The sequence below is a fragment of the Stenella coeruleoalba genome (assembly GCF_951394435.1).
Source record: "Stenella coeruleoalba genome assembly, contig: scaffold_299, whole genome shotgun sequence".
NCBI classification, from domain to species: Eukaryota; Metazoa; Chordata; class Mammalia; order Artiodactyla; family Delphinidae; genus Stenella; species Stenella coeruleoalba.
Genome location: NW_027646395.1, coordinates 181,065 through 196,121, shown reverse-complemented (window position 1 = coordinate 196,121; position 15,057 = coordinate 181,065). Strand labels below are relative to the sequence as shown.

Sequence of the window (15,057 nt, the reverse complement as noted above, 5' to 3'; positions counted from 1 at the left end):
ATGCATGTGGAACCTAGAGTATGATCAACCATGTGATCAGGAGACGTGTTCAAATATGTCTCAGTTTTCCTCCCCTGGTACTCGGGTGCAACATTCCAGACGCTTTACTAACACTCTCCCCACTTGGAGAGTCAGTCCCTTTAACCTCCTGTTTGGCCCAGTTTGCAATTTCTGCGGAAGATGAACAGGAATAGCGAGAACCAATGAGAGGCTAGCTGGAGGAGTCTGGACGGGCAAATTTAACTCTCATTTCCCACCAGGAAGAGGAATTAACCAAAGGCTCAGCATGCCGGGCCGGAACCAGATTAGGGTCTGAAGCCATCCTGCGGTGTTGCCGCCAGGTCACAAGAAAGCGAGTTGAAGAAAGGAGCTCAGGGGCACTGTAATTCACAAACCTGCAGAGTTATAAATGACAGCTATCGTCCAAAAATAGACTGAAGTAAGGCTGCCAAGAGGACTTGAAAGCGGGGCAGAATTGCAGGAAACCGATTTCAGGAGGTAGACTAGAATTACATTGAAAGCGTAGGAAAAGAGGCAGAACGTCCACAATGATGCACTTGGCCAAAAAGGGCGTATGCGTTTTTTCCTGAATATATTCAGGAAAAAACGCATACGCCCTTTTTGGCCAACCAAGCAAGCTTGCAAAGGAAATCTGCACTACAATGAAGTCTCACTTCCCCCCGGTCAAAAGGGCCATCTGAAAAAAGTGTAAAATCCAGAAAGGCAGGACAGGTCATGGAGAACTGGGAGCCTTGTTATGCTGAAGGGCGGGATGTAAATTGCCAACAACCACTCGGGAGAAGTGTATGGTGTTTCCGGAAACATCTAAAAAACAAAGCAACAGAACCTAGGGCACTTCCACTTATGGTCCTATAGCTTAGGGAAATTAAAATCAAAAAGACACAGCCACCCCAAAGTTTGGAACGGCTCTGTTTACAAGAACCTCATTTACAGTACAAGTTCAATATCACAGAAAGTGAAAAATGGATAAAGAACTTGTGGTACTTACGTACAATGCAGTATCACTCAACAATGAAATCTATGTCACCAGGCCCGTAGCAGCATAATGAGTGGATTCAGGTACGATGATTCTAACTGAAAGAAGTCACACAGAAAAAGAAACATCATAAGATATCAGTAATACACGGAATGTAAACTTGGCTACACAGGAACTGAATTACAGAACAGAACAGGGTCTCAAATTTAGAAAACCAACTTATGCTTGCTTAAGGGTAAAGGTGAGTTGGGGTGCTGCATAAAACCAGAGATTGAAATGAGCACAGATAAAGTTCCTTAAGTCAAATATGGAATAGACAAGAGCTACTCCTTGCTCAACGAAATGGACTCAACACCGCATATTAAACGCCTAAGAATGTACCTGACTAGTAAGTATCGTAAAACCTATGGATTGCTATGTCTCCAAAAGAGAATCAAGCATGTGTACAGGGGCATAAACGCAGCAGTGATAGGATTGGAGAGGTTCGGTGAGCAAATGAAGACCCTTTGAAGTCATATTGCATGGTACCCATTACACGGGTCTCAACTCTCCAGGTTTAAGGTATTCTTCCTTCAGCTAAAACATGCATGTGCAACCCAAGTATGATCAACCATGTGAATGGGAGACGTGTTCAAATATGTCTCAGTTTTCCTCCCCTGGTACTCGGGTGCAACATTCCAGACGCTTTACTAACACTCTCCCCACTTGGAGAGTCAGCGCCTTTAACCTCCTGTTTGGCCCAGTTTGCAATTTCTGCGGAAGATGAACAGGAATAGCGAGAACCAATGAGAGGCTAGCTGGAGGTGTCTGGACGGGCAAATTTAACTCTCATTTCCCACCAGGAAGAGGAAATAACCAAAGTCTCAGCTTGCCGTACCGGAACCAGATTAGGGCCTGAAGCCATCCTGCGGTATTGCGGCCAGCTCAAAAGAAAGCGAGTTGAAGAAAGGAGCTCAGGGGCACTGTAATTCACAAACCTGCAGAGTTATAAATGACAGCTATCGTCCAAAAATAGACTGAAGTAAGGCTGCCAAGAGGACTTGAAAGCGGGGCAGAATTGCAGGAAACCGATTTCAGGAGGTAGACTGGAATTGCATTGAAAGCATAGGAAAAGAGGCAGAACGTCCACAATGATGCACTTGGCCAAAAAGGGCGTATGCGATTTTTCCTGAATATATTCAGGAAAAAACGCATACGCCCTTTTTGGCCAACCAAGCAAGCTTGCAAAGGAAATCTGCACTACAATGAAGTCTCACTTCCCCCCGGTCAAAAGGGCCATCTGAAAAAAGTGTAAAATCCAGAAAGGCAGGACAGGCCATGGAGAACTGGGAGCCTTGTTATGCTGATGGGCGGGATGTAAATTGCGAAGAACCACTTGGGAGAAGTGTATGGTGTTTCCTGAAACATCTAAAAAACAAAGCAACAGAGCCTAGGGCACTGCCACTTATGGTCCTATAGCTTAGGGAAATTAAAATCAAAAAGACACAGGCACCCCAAAGTTTGGAACGGCTCTGTTTACAAGAACCTCGTTTACAGTACAAGTTCAACATCGCAGAAAGTGAAAAATGGATAAAGAAGTTGTGGTATTTACTTACAAAGCAATATCACTCAGCAATGAAATCTATGTCATCAGGCCCTTAGCATCACAATGAGTGGATTCAGGTATGATGATTCTAACTGAAATAAGTCACACAGAAAAAGAAACATCGTAAGATATCAGTAATACACGGAATGTAAACTTGGCTACACAGGAACTGAATTACAGAACAGAACAGGGTCTCAAATTTAGAAAACCAACTTATGCTTGCTTAAGGGTAAAGGTGAGTTGGGGTGCTGCATAAAACCAGAGATTGAAATGAGCACAGATAAAGTTCCTTAAGTCAAATATGGAATAGACAAGAGCTACTCCTTGCTCAACGAAATGGACTCAACACCGCATATTAAACGCCTAAGAATGTACCTGACTAGTAAGTATCGTAAAACCTATGGATTGCTATGTCTCCGAAAGAGAATCAAGCATGTGTACAGGGGCATAAACGCAGCAGTGATAGGATTGGAGAGGTTCGGTGAGCAAATGAAGACCCTTTGAAGTCATATTGCATGGTACCCATTCCACGGGTTTCAACTACCCAGGTTTAAGGTATTCTTCCTTCAGCTAAAACATGCATGTGGAACCTAGAGTATGATCAACCATGTTATCGGGAGACGTGTTCAAATATGTCTCAGTTTTCCTCCCCTGGTACTCGGGTGCAACATTCCAGACGCTTTACTAACACTCTCCCCACTTGGAGAGTCAGTCCCTTTAAACTCCTGTTTGGCCCAGTTTGCAATTTCTGCGGAAGATGAACAGGAATAACGAGAACCAATGAGAGGCTAGCTGGAGGTGTCTGGACGGGCAAATTTAACTCTCATTTCCCACCAGGAAGAGGAATTAACCAAAGGCTCAGCATGCCGGGCCGGAACAAGATTAGGGCCTGAAGCCATCCTGCGGTGTTGCGGCCAGGTCACAAGAAAGCGAGTTGAAGGAAGGAGCTCAGGGGCACTGTAATTCACAAACCTGCAGTTTTATAAATGACAGCTATCGTCCAAAAATAGACTGAAGTAAGGCTGCCAAGAGGACTTGAAAGCGGGGCAGAATTGCAGGAAACCGATTTCAGGAGGTAGACTGGAATTGCATTGAAAGCATAGGAAAAGAGGCAGAACGTCCACAATGATGCACTTGGCCAAAAAGGGCGTATGCGTTTTTTCCTGAATATATTCAGGAAAAAACGCATACGCCCTTTTTGGCCAACCAAGCAAGCTTGCAAAGGAAATCTGCACTACAATGAAGTCTCACTTCCCCCCGGTCAAAAGGGCCATCTGAAAAAAGTGTAAAATCCAGAAAGGCAGGACAGGCCATGGAGAACTGGGAGCCTTGTTATGCTGATGGGCGGGATGTAAATTGCCAACAGACACTCAGGAGAAGTGTATGGTGTTTCCTGAAACATCTAAAAAACAAAGCAACAGAGCCTAGGGCACTGCCACTTATGGTCCTATAGCTTAGGGAAATTAAAATCAAAAAGACACAGCCACCCCAAAGTTTGGGACGCCTCTGTTTACAAGAACCTCGTTTACAGTACAAGTTCAACATCGCAGAAAGTGAAAAATGGATAAAGAAGTTGTGGTATTTACTTACAAAGCAATATCACTCAGCAATGAAATCTGTGTCATCAGGCCCTTAGCAGCACAATGAGTGGATTCAGGTATGATGATTCTAACTGAAATAAGTCACACAGAAAAAGAAACATCATAAGATATCAGTAATACACGGAATGTAAACTTGGCTACACAGGAACTGAATTACAGAACAGAACAGGGTCTCAAATTTAGAAAACCAACTTATGCTTGCTTAAGGGTAAAGGTGAGTTGGGGTGCTGCATAAAACCAGAGATTGAAATGAGCACAGATAAAGTTCCTTAAGTCAAATATGGAATAGACAAGAGCTACTCCTTGCTCAACGAAATGGACTCAACACCGCATATTAAATGCCTAAGAATGTACCTGACTAGTAAGTATCGTAAAACCTATGGATTGCTATGTCTCCAAAAGAGAATCAATCATGTGTACAGGGGCATAAACGCAGCAGTGATAGGATTGGAGAGGTTCGGTGAGCAAATGAAGACCCTTTGAAGTCATATTGCATGGTACCCATTACACGGGTCTCAACTCTCCAGGTTTAAGGTATTCTTCCTTCAGCTAAAACATGCATGTGGAACCCAAGTATGATCAACCATGTGAACGGGAGACGTGTTCAAATATGTCTCAGTTTTCCTCCCCTGGTACTCGGGTGCAACATTCCAGACGCTTTACTAACACTCTCCCCACTTGGAGAGTCAGTCCCTTTAACCTCCTGTTTGGCCCAGTTTGCAATTTCTGCGGAAGATGAACAGGAATAGCGAGAACCAATGAGAGGCTAGCTGGAGGTGTCTAGACGGGCAAATTTAACTCTCATTTCCCACCAGGAAGAGGAAATAAACAAAGGCTCAGCGTGCCGTGCCGGAACCAGATTAGGGCCTGAAGCCATCCTGCGGTGTTGCGGCCAGCTCACAAGAAAGCGAGTTGAAGAAAGGAGCTCAGGGGCACTGTAATTCACAAACCTGCAGAGTTATAAATGACAGCTATCGTCCAAAAATAGACTGAAGTAAGGCTGCCAAGAGGACTTGAAAGCGGGGCAGAATTGCAGGAAACCGATTTCAGGAGGTAGACTGGAATTGCATTGAAAGCATAGGAAAAGAGGCAGAACGTCCACAATGATGCACTTGGCCAAAAAGGGCGTATGCGTTTTTTCCTGAATATATTCAGGAAAAAACGCATACGCCCTTTTTGGCCAACCAAGCAAGCTTGCAAAGGAAATCTGCATTACAATGAAGTCTCACTTCCCCCCGGTCAAAAGGGCCATCTGAAAAAAGTGTAAAATCCAGAAAGGCAGGACAGGCCATGGAGAACTGGGAGCCTTGTTATGCTGATGGGCGGGATGTAAATTGCCAATAGACACTCGGGAGAAGTGTATGGTGTTTCCTGAAACATCTAAAAAACAAAGCAACAGAGCCTAGGGCACTGCCACTTATGGTCCTATAGCTTAGGGAAATTAAAATCAAAAAGACACAGCCACCCCAAAGTTTGGGACGCCTCTGTTTACAAGAACCTCGTTTACAGTACAAGTTCAACATCACAGAAAGTGAAAAATGGATAAAGAAGTTGTGGTATTTACTTACAAAGCAATATCACTCAGCAATGAAATCTATGTCATCAGGCCCTTAGCATCACAATGAGTGGATTCAGGTATGATGATTCTAACTGAAATAAGTCACACAGAAAAAGAAACATCGTAAGATATCAGTAATACACGGAATGTAAACTTGGCTACACAGGAACTGAATTACAGAACAGAACAGGGTCTCAAATTTAGAAAACCAACTTATGCTTGCTTAAGGGTAAAGGTGAGTTGGGGTGCTGCATAAAACCAGAGATTGAAATGAGCACAGATAAAGTTCCTTAAGTCAAATATGGAATAGACAAGAGCTACTCCTTGCTCAACGAAATGGACTCAACACCGCATATTAAACGCCTAAGAATGTACCTGATTAGTAAGTATCGTAAAACCTATGGATTGCTATGTCTCCAAAAGAGAATCAAGCATGTGTACAGGGGCATAAAAGCAGCAGTGATAGGATTGGAGAGGTTCGGTGAGCAAATGAAGACCCTTTGAAGTCATATTGCATGGTACCCATTCCACGGGTTTCAACTCCCCAGGTTTAAGGTATTCTTCCTTCAGCTAAAACATGCATGTGGAACCTAGAGTATGATCAACCATGTTATCGGGAGACGTGTTCAAATATGTCTCAGTTTTCCTCCCCTGGTACTCGGGTGCAACATTCCAGACGCTTTACTAACACTCTCCCCACTTGGAGAGTCAGTCCCTTTAAACTCCTGTTTGGCCCAGTTTGCAATTTCTGCGGAAGATGAACAGGAATAACGAGAACCAATGAGAGGCTAGCTGGAGGTGTCTGGACGGGCAAATTTAACTCTCATTTCCCACCAGGAAGAGGAATTAACCAAAGGCTCAGCATGCCGGGCCGGAACAAGATTAGGGCCTGAAGCCATCCTGCGGTGTTGCGGCCAGGTCACAAGAAAGCGAGTTGAAGGAAGGAGCTCAGGGGCACTGTAATTCACAAACCTGCAGTTTTATAAATGACAGCTATCGTCCAAAAATAGACTGAAGTAAGGCTGCCAAGAGGACTTGAAAGCGGGGCAGAATTGCAGGAAACCGATTTCAGGAGGTAGACTGGAATTGCATTGAAAGCATAGGAAAAGAGGCAGAACGTCCACAATGATGCACTTGGCCAAAAAGGGCGTATGCGTTTTTTCCTGAATATATTCAGGAAAAAACGCATACGCCCTTTTTGGCCAACCAAGCAAGCTTGCAAAGGAAATCTGCACTACAATGAAGTCTCACTTCCCCCCGGTCAAAAGGGCCATCTGAAAAAAGTGTAAAATCCAGAAAGGCAGGACAGGCCATGGAGAACTGGGAGCCTTGTTATGCTGATGGGCGGGATGTAAATTGCCAACAGACACTCAGGAGAAGTGTATGGTGTTTCCTGAAACATCTAAAAAACAAAGCAACAGAGCCTAGGGCACTGCCACTTATGGTCCTATAGCTTAGGGAAATTAAAATCAAAAAGACACAGCCACCCCAAAGTTTGGGACGCCTCTGTTTACAAGAACCTCGTTTACAGTACAAGTTCAACATCGCAGAAAGTGAAAAATGGATAAAGAAGTTGTGGTATTTACTTACAAAGCAATATCACTCAGCAATGAAATCTGTGTCATCAGGCCCTTAGCAGCACAATGAGTGGATTCAGGTATGATGATTCTAACTGAAATAAGTCACACAGAAAAAGAAACATCATAAGATATCAGTAATACACGGAATGTAAACTTGGCTACACAGGAACTGAATTACAGAACAGAACAGGGTCTCAAATTTAGAAAACCAACTTATGCTTGCTTAAGGGTAAAGGTGAGTTGGGGTGCTGCATAAAACCAGAGATTGAAATGAGCACAGATAAAGTTCCTTAAGTCAAATATGGAATAGACAAGAGCTACTCCTTGCTCAACGAAATGGACTCAACACCGCATATTAAATGCCTAAGAATGTACCTGACTAGTAAGTATCGTAAAACCTATGGATTGCTATGTCTCCAAAAGAGAATCAATCATGTGTACAGGGGCATAAACGCAGCAGTGATAGGATTGGAGAGGTTCGGTGAGCAAATGAAGACCCTTTGAAGTCATATTGCATGGTACCCATTACACGGGTCTCAACTCTCCAGGTTTAAGGTATTCTTCCTTCAGCTAAAACATGCATGTGGAACCCAAGTATGATCAACCATGTGAACGGGAGACGTGTTCAAATATGTCTCAGTTTTCCTCCCCTGGTACTCGGGTGCAACATTCCAGACGCTTTACTAACACTCTCCCCACTTGGAGAGTCAGTCCCTTTAACCTCCTGTTTGGCCCAGTTTGCAATTTCTGCGGAAGATGAACAGGAATAGCGAGAACCAATGAGAGGCTAGCTGGAGGTGTCTAGACGGGCAAATTTAACTCTCATTTCCCACCAGGAAGAGGAAATAAACAAAGGCTCAGCGTGCCGTGCCGGAACCAGATTAGGGCCTGAAGCCATCCTGCGGTGTTGCGGCCAGCTCACAAGAAAGCGAGTTGAAGAAAGGAGCTCAGGGGCACTGTAATTCACAAACCTGCAGAGTTATAAATGACAGCTATCGTCCAAAAATAGACTGAAGTAAGGCTGCCAAGAGGACTTGAAAGCGGGGCAGAATTGCAGGAAACCGATTTCAGGAGGTAGACTGGAATTGCATTGAAAGCATAGGAAAAGAGGCAGAACGTCCACAATGATGCACTTGGCCAAAAAGGGCGTATGCGTTTTTTCCTGAATATATTCAGGAAAAAACGCATACGCCCTTTTTGGCCAACCAAGCAAGCTTGCAAAGGAAATCTGCATTACAATGAAGTCTCACTTCCCCCCGGTCAAAAGGGCCATCTGAAAAAAGTGTAAAATCCAGAAAGGCAGGACAGGCCATGGAGAACTGGGAGCCTTGTTATGCTGATGGGCGGGATGTAAATTGCCAATAGACACTCGGGAGAAGTGTATGGTGTTTCCTGAAACATCTAAAAAACAAAGCAACAGAGCCTAGGGCACTGCCACTTATGGTCCTATAGCTTAGGGAAATTAAAATCAAAAAGACACAGCCACCCCAAAGTTTGGGACGCCTCTGTTTACAAGAACCTCGTTTACAGTACAAGTTCAACATCACAGAAAGTGAAAAATGGATAAAGAAGTTGTGGTATTTACTTACAAAGCAATATCACTCAGCAATGAAATCTATGTCATCAGGCCCTTAGCATCACAATGAGTGGATTCAGGTATGATGATTCTAACAGAAATAAGTCACACAGAAAAAGAAACATCGTAAGATATCAGTAATACACGGAATGTAAACTTGGCTACACAGGAACTGAATTACAGAACAGAACAGGGTCTCAAATTTAGAAAACCAACTTATGCTTGCTTAAGGGTAAAGGTGAGTTGGGGTGCTGCATAAAACCAGAGATTGAAATGAGCACAGATAAAGTTCCTTAAGTCAAATATGGAATAGACAAGAGCTACTCCTTGCTCAACGAAATGGACTCAACACCGCATATTAAACGCCTAAGAATGTACCTGATTAGTAAGTATCGTAAAACCTATGGATTGCTATGTCTCCAAAAGAGAATCAAGCATGTGTACAGGGGCATAAAAGCAGCAGTGATAGGATTGGAGAGGTTCGGTGAGCAAATGAAGACCCTTTGAAGTCATATTGCATGGTACCCATTCCACTGGTCTCAACTCTCCAGGTTTAAGGTATTCTTCCTTCAGCTAAAACATGCATGTGGAACACAAGTATGATCAACCATGTGAACGGGAGACGTGTTCAAATATGTCTCAGTTTTCCTCCCCTGGTACTCGGGTGCAACATTCCAGACGCTTTACTAACACTCTCCCCCCTTGGAGAGTCAGCGCCTTTAACCTCCTGTTTGGCCCAGTTTGCAATTTCTGCGGAAGATGAACAGGAATAGCGAGAACCAATGAGAGGCTAGCTGGAGGTGTCTGGACGGGCAAATTTAACTCTCATTTCCCACCAGGAAGAGGAAATAACCAAAGGCTCAGCATGCCGTACCGGAACCAGATTAGGGCCTGAAGCCATCCTGCGGTGTTGCGGCCAGCTCACAAGAAAGCGAGTTGAAGAAAGGAGCTCAGGGGCACTGTAATTCACAAACCTGCAGAGTTATAAATGACAGCTATCGTCCAAAAATAGACTGAAGTAAGGCTGCCAAGAGGACTTGAAAGCGGGGCAGAATTGCAGGAAACCGATTTCAGGAGGTAGACTGGAATTGCATTGAAAGCATAGGAAAAGAGGCAGAACGTCCACAATGATGCACTTGGCCAAAAAGGGCGTATGCGTTTTTTCCTGAATATATTCAGGAAAAAACGCATACGCCCTTTTTGGCCAACCAAGCAAGCTTGCAAAGGAAATCTGCACTACAATGAAGTCTCACTTCCCCCCGGTCAAAAGGGCCATCTGAAAAAAGTGTAAAATCCAGAAAGGCAGGACAGGCCATGGAGAACTGGGAGCCTTGTTCTGCTGATGGGCGGGATGTAAATTGCCAACAGACACTGGGGAGAAGTGTATGGTGTTTCCTGAAACATCTAAAAAACAAAGCAACAGAGCCTAGGGCACTGCCACTTATGGTCCTATAGCTTAGGGAAATTAAAATCAAAAAGACACAGCCACCCCAAAGTTTGGGACGCCTCTGTTTACAAGAACCTCGTTTACAGTACAAGTTCAACATCGCAGAAAGTGAAAAATGGATAAAGAAGTTGTGGTATTTACTTACAAAGCAATATCACACAGCAATGAAATCTGTGTCATCAGGCCCTTAGCAGCACAATGAGTGGATTCAGGTATGATGATTCTAACTGAAGTAAGTCACACAGAAAAAGAAACATCATAAGATATCAGTAATACACGGAATGTAAACTTGGCTACACAGGAACTGAATTACAGAACAGAACAGGGTCTCAAATTTAGAAAACCAACTTATGCTTGCTTAAGGGTAAAGGTGAGTTGGGGTGCTGCATAAAACCAGAGATTGAAATGAGCACAGATAAAGTTCCTTAAGTCAAATATGGAATAGACAAGAGCTACTCCTTGCTCAACGAAATGGACTCAACATCGCATATTAAACGCCTAAGAATGTACCTGACTAGTAAGTATCTTAAAACCTATGGATTGCTAAGTCTCCGAAAGAGAATCAAGCATGTGTACAGGGGCATAAACGCAGCAGTGATAGGATTGGAGAGGTTCGGTGAGCAAATGAAGACCCTTTGAAGTCATATTGCATGGTATCCATTACACGGGTCTTAACTCTCCAGGTTTAAGGTATTCTTCCTTCAGCTAAAACATGCATGTGGAACCCAAGTATGACCAACCATGTGAACGGGAGACGTGTTCAAATATGTCTCAGTTTTCCTCCCCTGGTACTCGGGTGCAACATTCCAGACGCTTTACTAACACTCTCCCGACTTGGAGAGTCAGCGCCTTTAACCTCCTGTTTGGCCCAGTTTGCAATTTCTGCGGAAGATGAACAGGAATAGCGAGAACCAATGAAAGACTAGCTGGAGGTGTCTGGACGGGCAAATTTAACTCTCATTTCCCACCAGGAAGAGGAAATAACCAAAGGCTCAGCGTGCCGGGCCGGAACCAGATTAGGGCCTGAAGCCATCCTGCGGTGTTGCGGCCAGGTCACAAGAAAGCGAGTTGAAGAAAGGAGCTCAGGGCACTGAAATTCACAAACCTGCAGAGTTATAAATGACAGCTAACGTCCGAAAATAGACTGAAGTAAGGCTGCCAAGAGGACTTGAAAGCGGGGCAGAATTGCAGGAAACCGATTTCAGGAGGTAGACTGGAATTGCATTGAAAGCATAGGAAAAGAGGCAGAACGTACACAATGATGCACTTGGCCAAAAAGGGCGTATGCGTTTTTTCCTGAATATATTCAGGAAAAAACGCATACGCCCTTTTTGGCCAACCAAGCAAGCTTGCAAAGGAAATCTGCACTACAATGAAGTCTCACTTCCCTCCGGTCAAAAGGGCCATCTGAAAAAAGTGTAAAATCCAGAAAGGCAGGACAGGCCATGGAGAACTGGGAGCCTTGTCATGCTGATGGGCGGGATGTAAATTGCCAACAACCACTCGGGAGAAGTGTATAGTGTTTCCTGAAACATCTAAAAAACAAAGCAACAGAGCCTAGGGCACATCCACTTATGGTCGTATAGCTTAGGGAAATTAAATCAAAAAGACACAGCCACCCCAAAGTTTGGGACGCCTCCGTTTACAAGAACCTCATTTACCGTACAAGTTCAATATCACAGAAAGTGAAAAATGGATAAAGAACTTGTGGTACTTACGTACAATGCAGTATCACTCAGCAATGAAATCTATGTCATCAGGCCCGTAGCAGCATAATGAGTAGATTCAGGTACGATGATTCTAATTGAAATAAGTCACACAGAAAAAGAAACATCATAAGATATCACTAATACACGGAATGTAAACTTGGCTACACAGGAACTGAATTCCAAAACAGAACCGGTTCTCAAATTTAGAAAACCAACTTATGCTTGCTTAAGGGGAAAGGTGAGTTGGGTTGATGCATAAAACCAGAGAATGAAATGAGTACAGATAAAGTTCCTTAAGCCAAATATGGAATAGACAAGAGCTACTCCTTGCTCAACGAAATGGACTCAACACCGCATATTAAACGCCTAAGAATGTACCTGACTAGTAAGTATCTTAAAACCTATGGATTGCTATGTCTCCGAAAGAGAGTCAAGCATGTGTACAGGGGCATAAACGCAGCAGTGATAGGATTGGAGAGGTTCAGTGAGCAAATGAAGACCCTTTGAAGTCATATTGCATGGTACCCATTCCACGGGTTTCAACTACCCAGGTTTTAGGTATTCTTCCTTCAGCTAAAACATGCATGTGGAACCCAGAGTATGATCAACCATGTGATCGGGAGACGTGTTCAAATATGTCTCAGTTTTCCTGCCCTGGTACTCGGGTGCAACATTCCAGATGCTTTACTAACACTCTCCCCACTTGGAGAGTCAGCGCCTTTAACCTCCTGTTTGGCCCAGTTTGCAATTTCTGCGGAAGATGAACAGGAATAGCGAGAACCAATGAGAGGCTAGCTGGAGGTGTCTGGACGGGCAAATTTAACTCTCATTTCCCAACAGGAAGAGGAATTAACCAAAGGCTCAGCGTGCCTTACTGGAACCAGATTAGGGCCTGAAGCCATCGTGCGGTGTTGCGGCCAGCTCAAAAGAAACCGAGTTGAAGAAAGGAGCTCAGGGGCACTGTAATTCACAAACCTGCAGAGTTATAAATGACAGCTATCGTCCAAAAATATACTGAAGTAAGGCTGCCAAGGGGACTTGAAAGCGGGGCAGAATTGCAGGAAAGCGATTTCAGGAGGTAGACTGGAATTGCATTGAAAGCATAGGAAAAGAGGCAGAACGTCCACAATGATGCACTTGGCCAAAAAGGGCGTATGCGTTTTTTCCTGAATATATTCAGGAAAAAACGCATACGCCCTTTTTGGCCAACCAAGCAAGCTTGCAAAGGAAATCTGCACTACAATGAAGTCTCACTTCCCCCCGGTCAAAAGGGCCATCTGAAAAAAGTGTAAAATCCAGAAAGGCAGGACAGGCCATGCAGAACTGGGAGCCTTGTTATGGTGATGGGCGGGATGTAAATTGCCAACAACCACTCGGGAGAAGTGTATGGTGTTTCCTGAAACATCTAAAAAACAAAGCAACAGAACCTAGGGCACTTCCACTTATGGTCCTATCGCTTAGGGAAATTAAAATCAAAAAGACACAGCCACCCCAAAGTTTGGAACGGCTCTGTTTACAAGAACCTCGTTTACAGTACAAGTTCAACATCGCAGAAAGTGAAAAATGGATAAAGAAGTTGTGGTATTTACTTACAAAGCAATATCACTCAGCAATGAAATCTGTGTCATCAGGCCCTTAGCAGCACAATGAGTGGATTCAGGTATGATGATTCTAACTGAAATAAGTCACACAGAAAAAGAAACATCATAAGATATCAGTAATACACGGAATGTAAACTTGGCTACACAGGAACTGAATTACAGAACAGAACAGGGTCTCAAATTTAGAAAACCAACTTATGCTTGCTTAAGGGTAAAGGTGAGTTGGGGTGCTGCATAAAACCAGAGATTGAAATGAGCACAGATAAAGTTCCTTAAGCCAAATATGGAATAGACAAGAGCTACTCCTTGCTCAACAAAATGGACTCAACACCGCATATTAAACGCCTAAGAATGTACCTGACTAGTAAGTATCTTAAAACCTATGGATTGCTAAGTCTCCGAAAGAGAATCAAGCATGTGTACAGGGGCATAAACGCAGCAGTGATAGGATTGGAGAGGTTCGGTGAGCAAATGAAGACCCTTTGAAGTCATATTGCATGGTACCCATTCCACGGGTTTCAACTACACAGGTTTAAGGTATTCTTCCTTCAGCTAAAACATGCATGTGGAACCTAGAGTATGATCAACCATGTGATCGGGAGACGTGTTCAAATATGTCTCAGTTTTCGTACCCTGGTACTCGGGTGCAAAATTCCAGACGCTTTACTAACACTCTCCCGACTTGGAGAGTCAGTGTCTTTAACCTCCTGTTTGGCCCAGTTTGCAATTTCTGCGGAAGATGATCAGGAATAGCGAGAACCAATGAGAGACTAGCTGGAGGTGTCTGGACGGGCAAATTTAACTCTCATTTCCCACCAGGAAGAGGAATTAACCAAAGGCTCAGCGTGCCGTGCCGGAACCAGATTAGGGCCTGAAGCCATCCTGTGGTGTTGCGGCCAGCTCACAAGAAAGCGAGTTGAAGAAAGGAGCTCAGGGGCACTGTAATTCACAAACCTGCAGAGTTATAAATGACAGCTATCGTCCAAAAATAGACTGAAGTAAGGCTGCCAAGAGGACTTGAAAGCGGGGCAGAATTGCAGGAAACCGATTTCAGGAGGTAGACTGGAATTGCATTGAAAGCATAGGAAAAGAGGCAGAACGTCCACAATGATGCACTTGGCCAAAAAGGGCGTATGCGTTTTTTCCTGAATATATTCAGGAAAAAACGCATACGCCCTTTTTGGCCAACCAAGCAAGCTTGCAAAGGAAATCTGCACTACAATGAAGTCTCTCTGCCCCCCGGTCAAAAGGGCCATCTGAAAAAAGTGTAAAATCCAGAAAGGCAGGACAGGCCATGGAGAACTGGGAGCCTTGTTATGCTGATGGGCGGGATGTAAATTGCCAACAACCACTCGGGAGAAGTGTATGGTGTTTCCTGAAACATCTAAAAAACAAAGCAACAG

The 15,057-nt window shown here is 44.0% G+C and overlaps 1 long non-coding RNA gene across 1 annotated transcript in view; it reads right to left on the bottom strand.

The window, feature by feature from the left end:
* Positions 1–1,015: 1,015 nt before the first annotated feature.
* Positions 1,016–15,057, bottom strand: part of LOC307181138 — a 60,067-nt gene continuing 46,025 nt past the window's right edge. Inside the window, exon 3 of the long non-coding RNA XR_013825995.1 lies at positions 1,016–1,091. This is a non-coding gene — a long non-coding RNA (uncharacterized lncRNA). The remainder of the gene's footprint in view (positions 1,092–15,057) is intronic.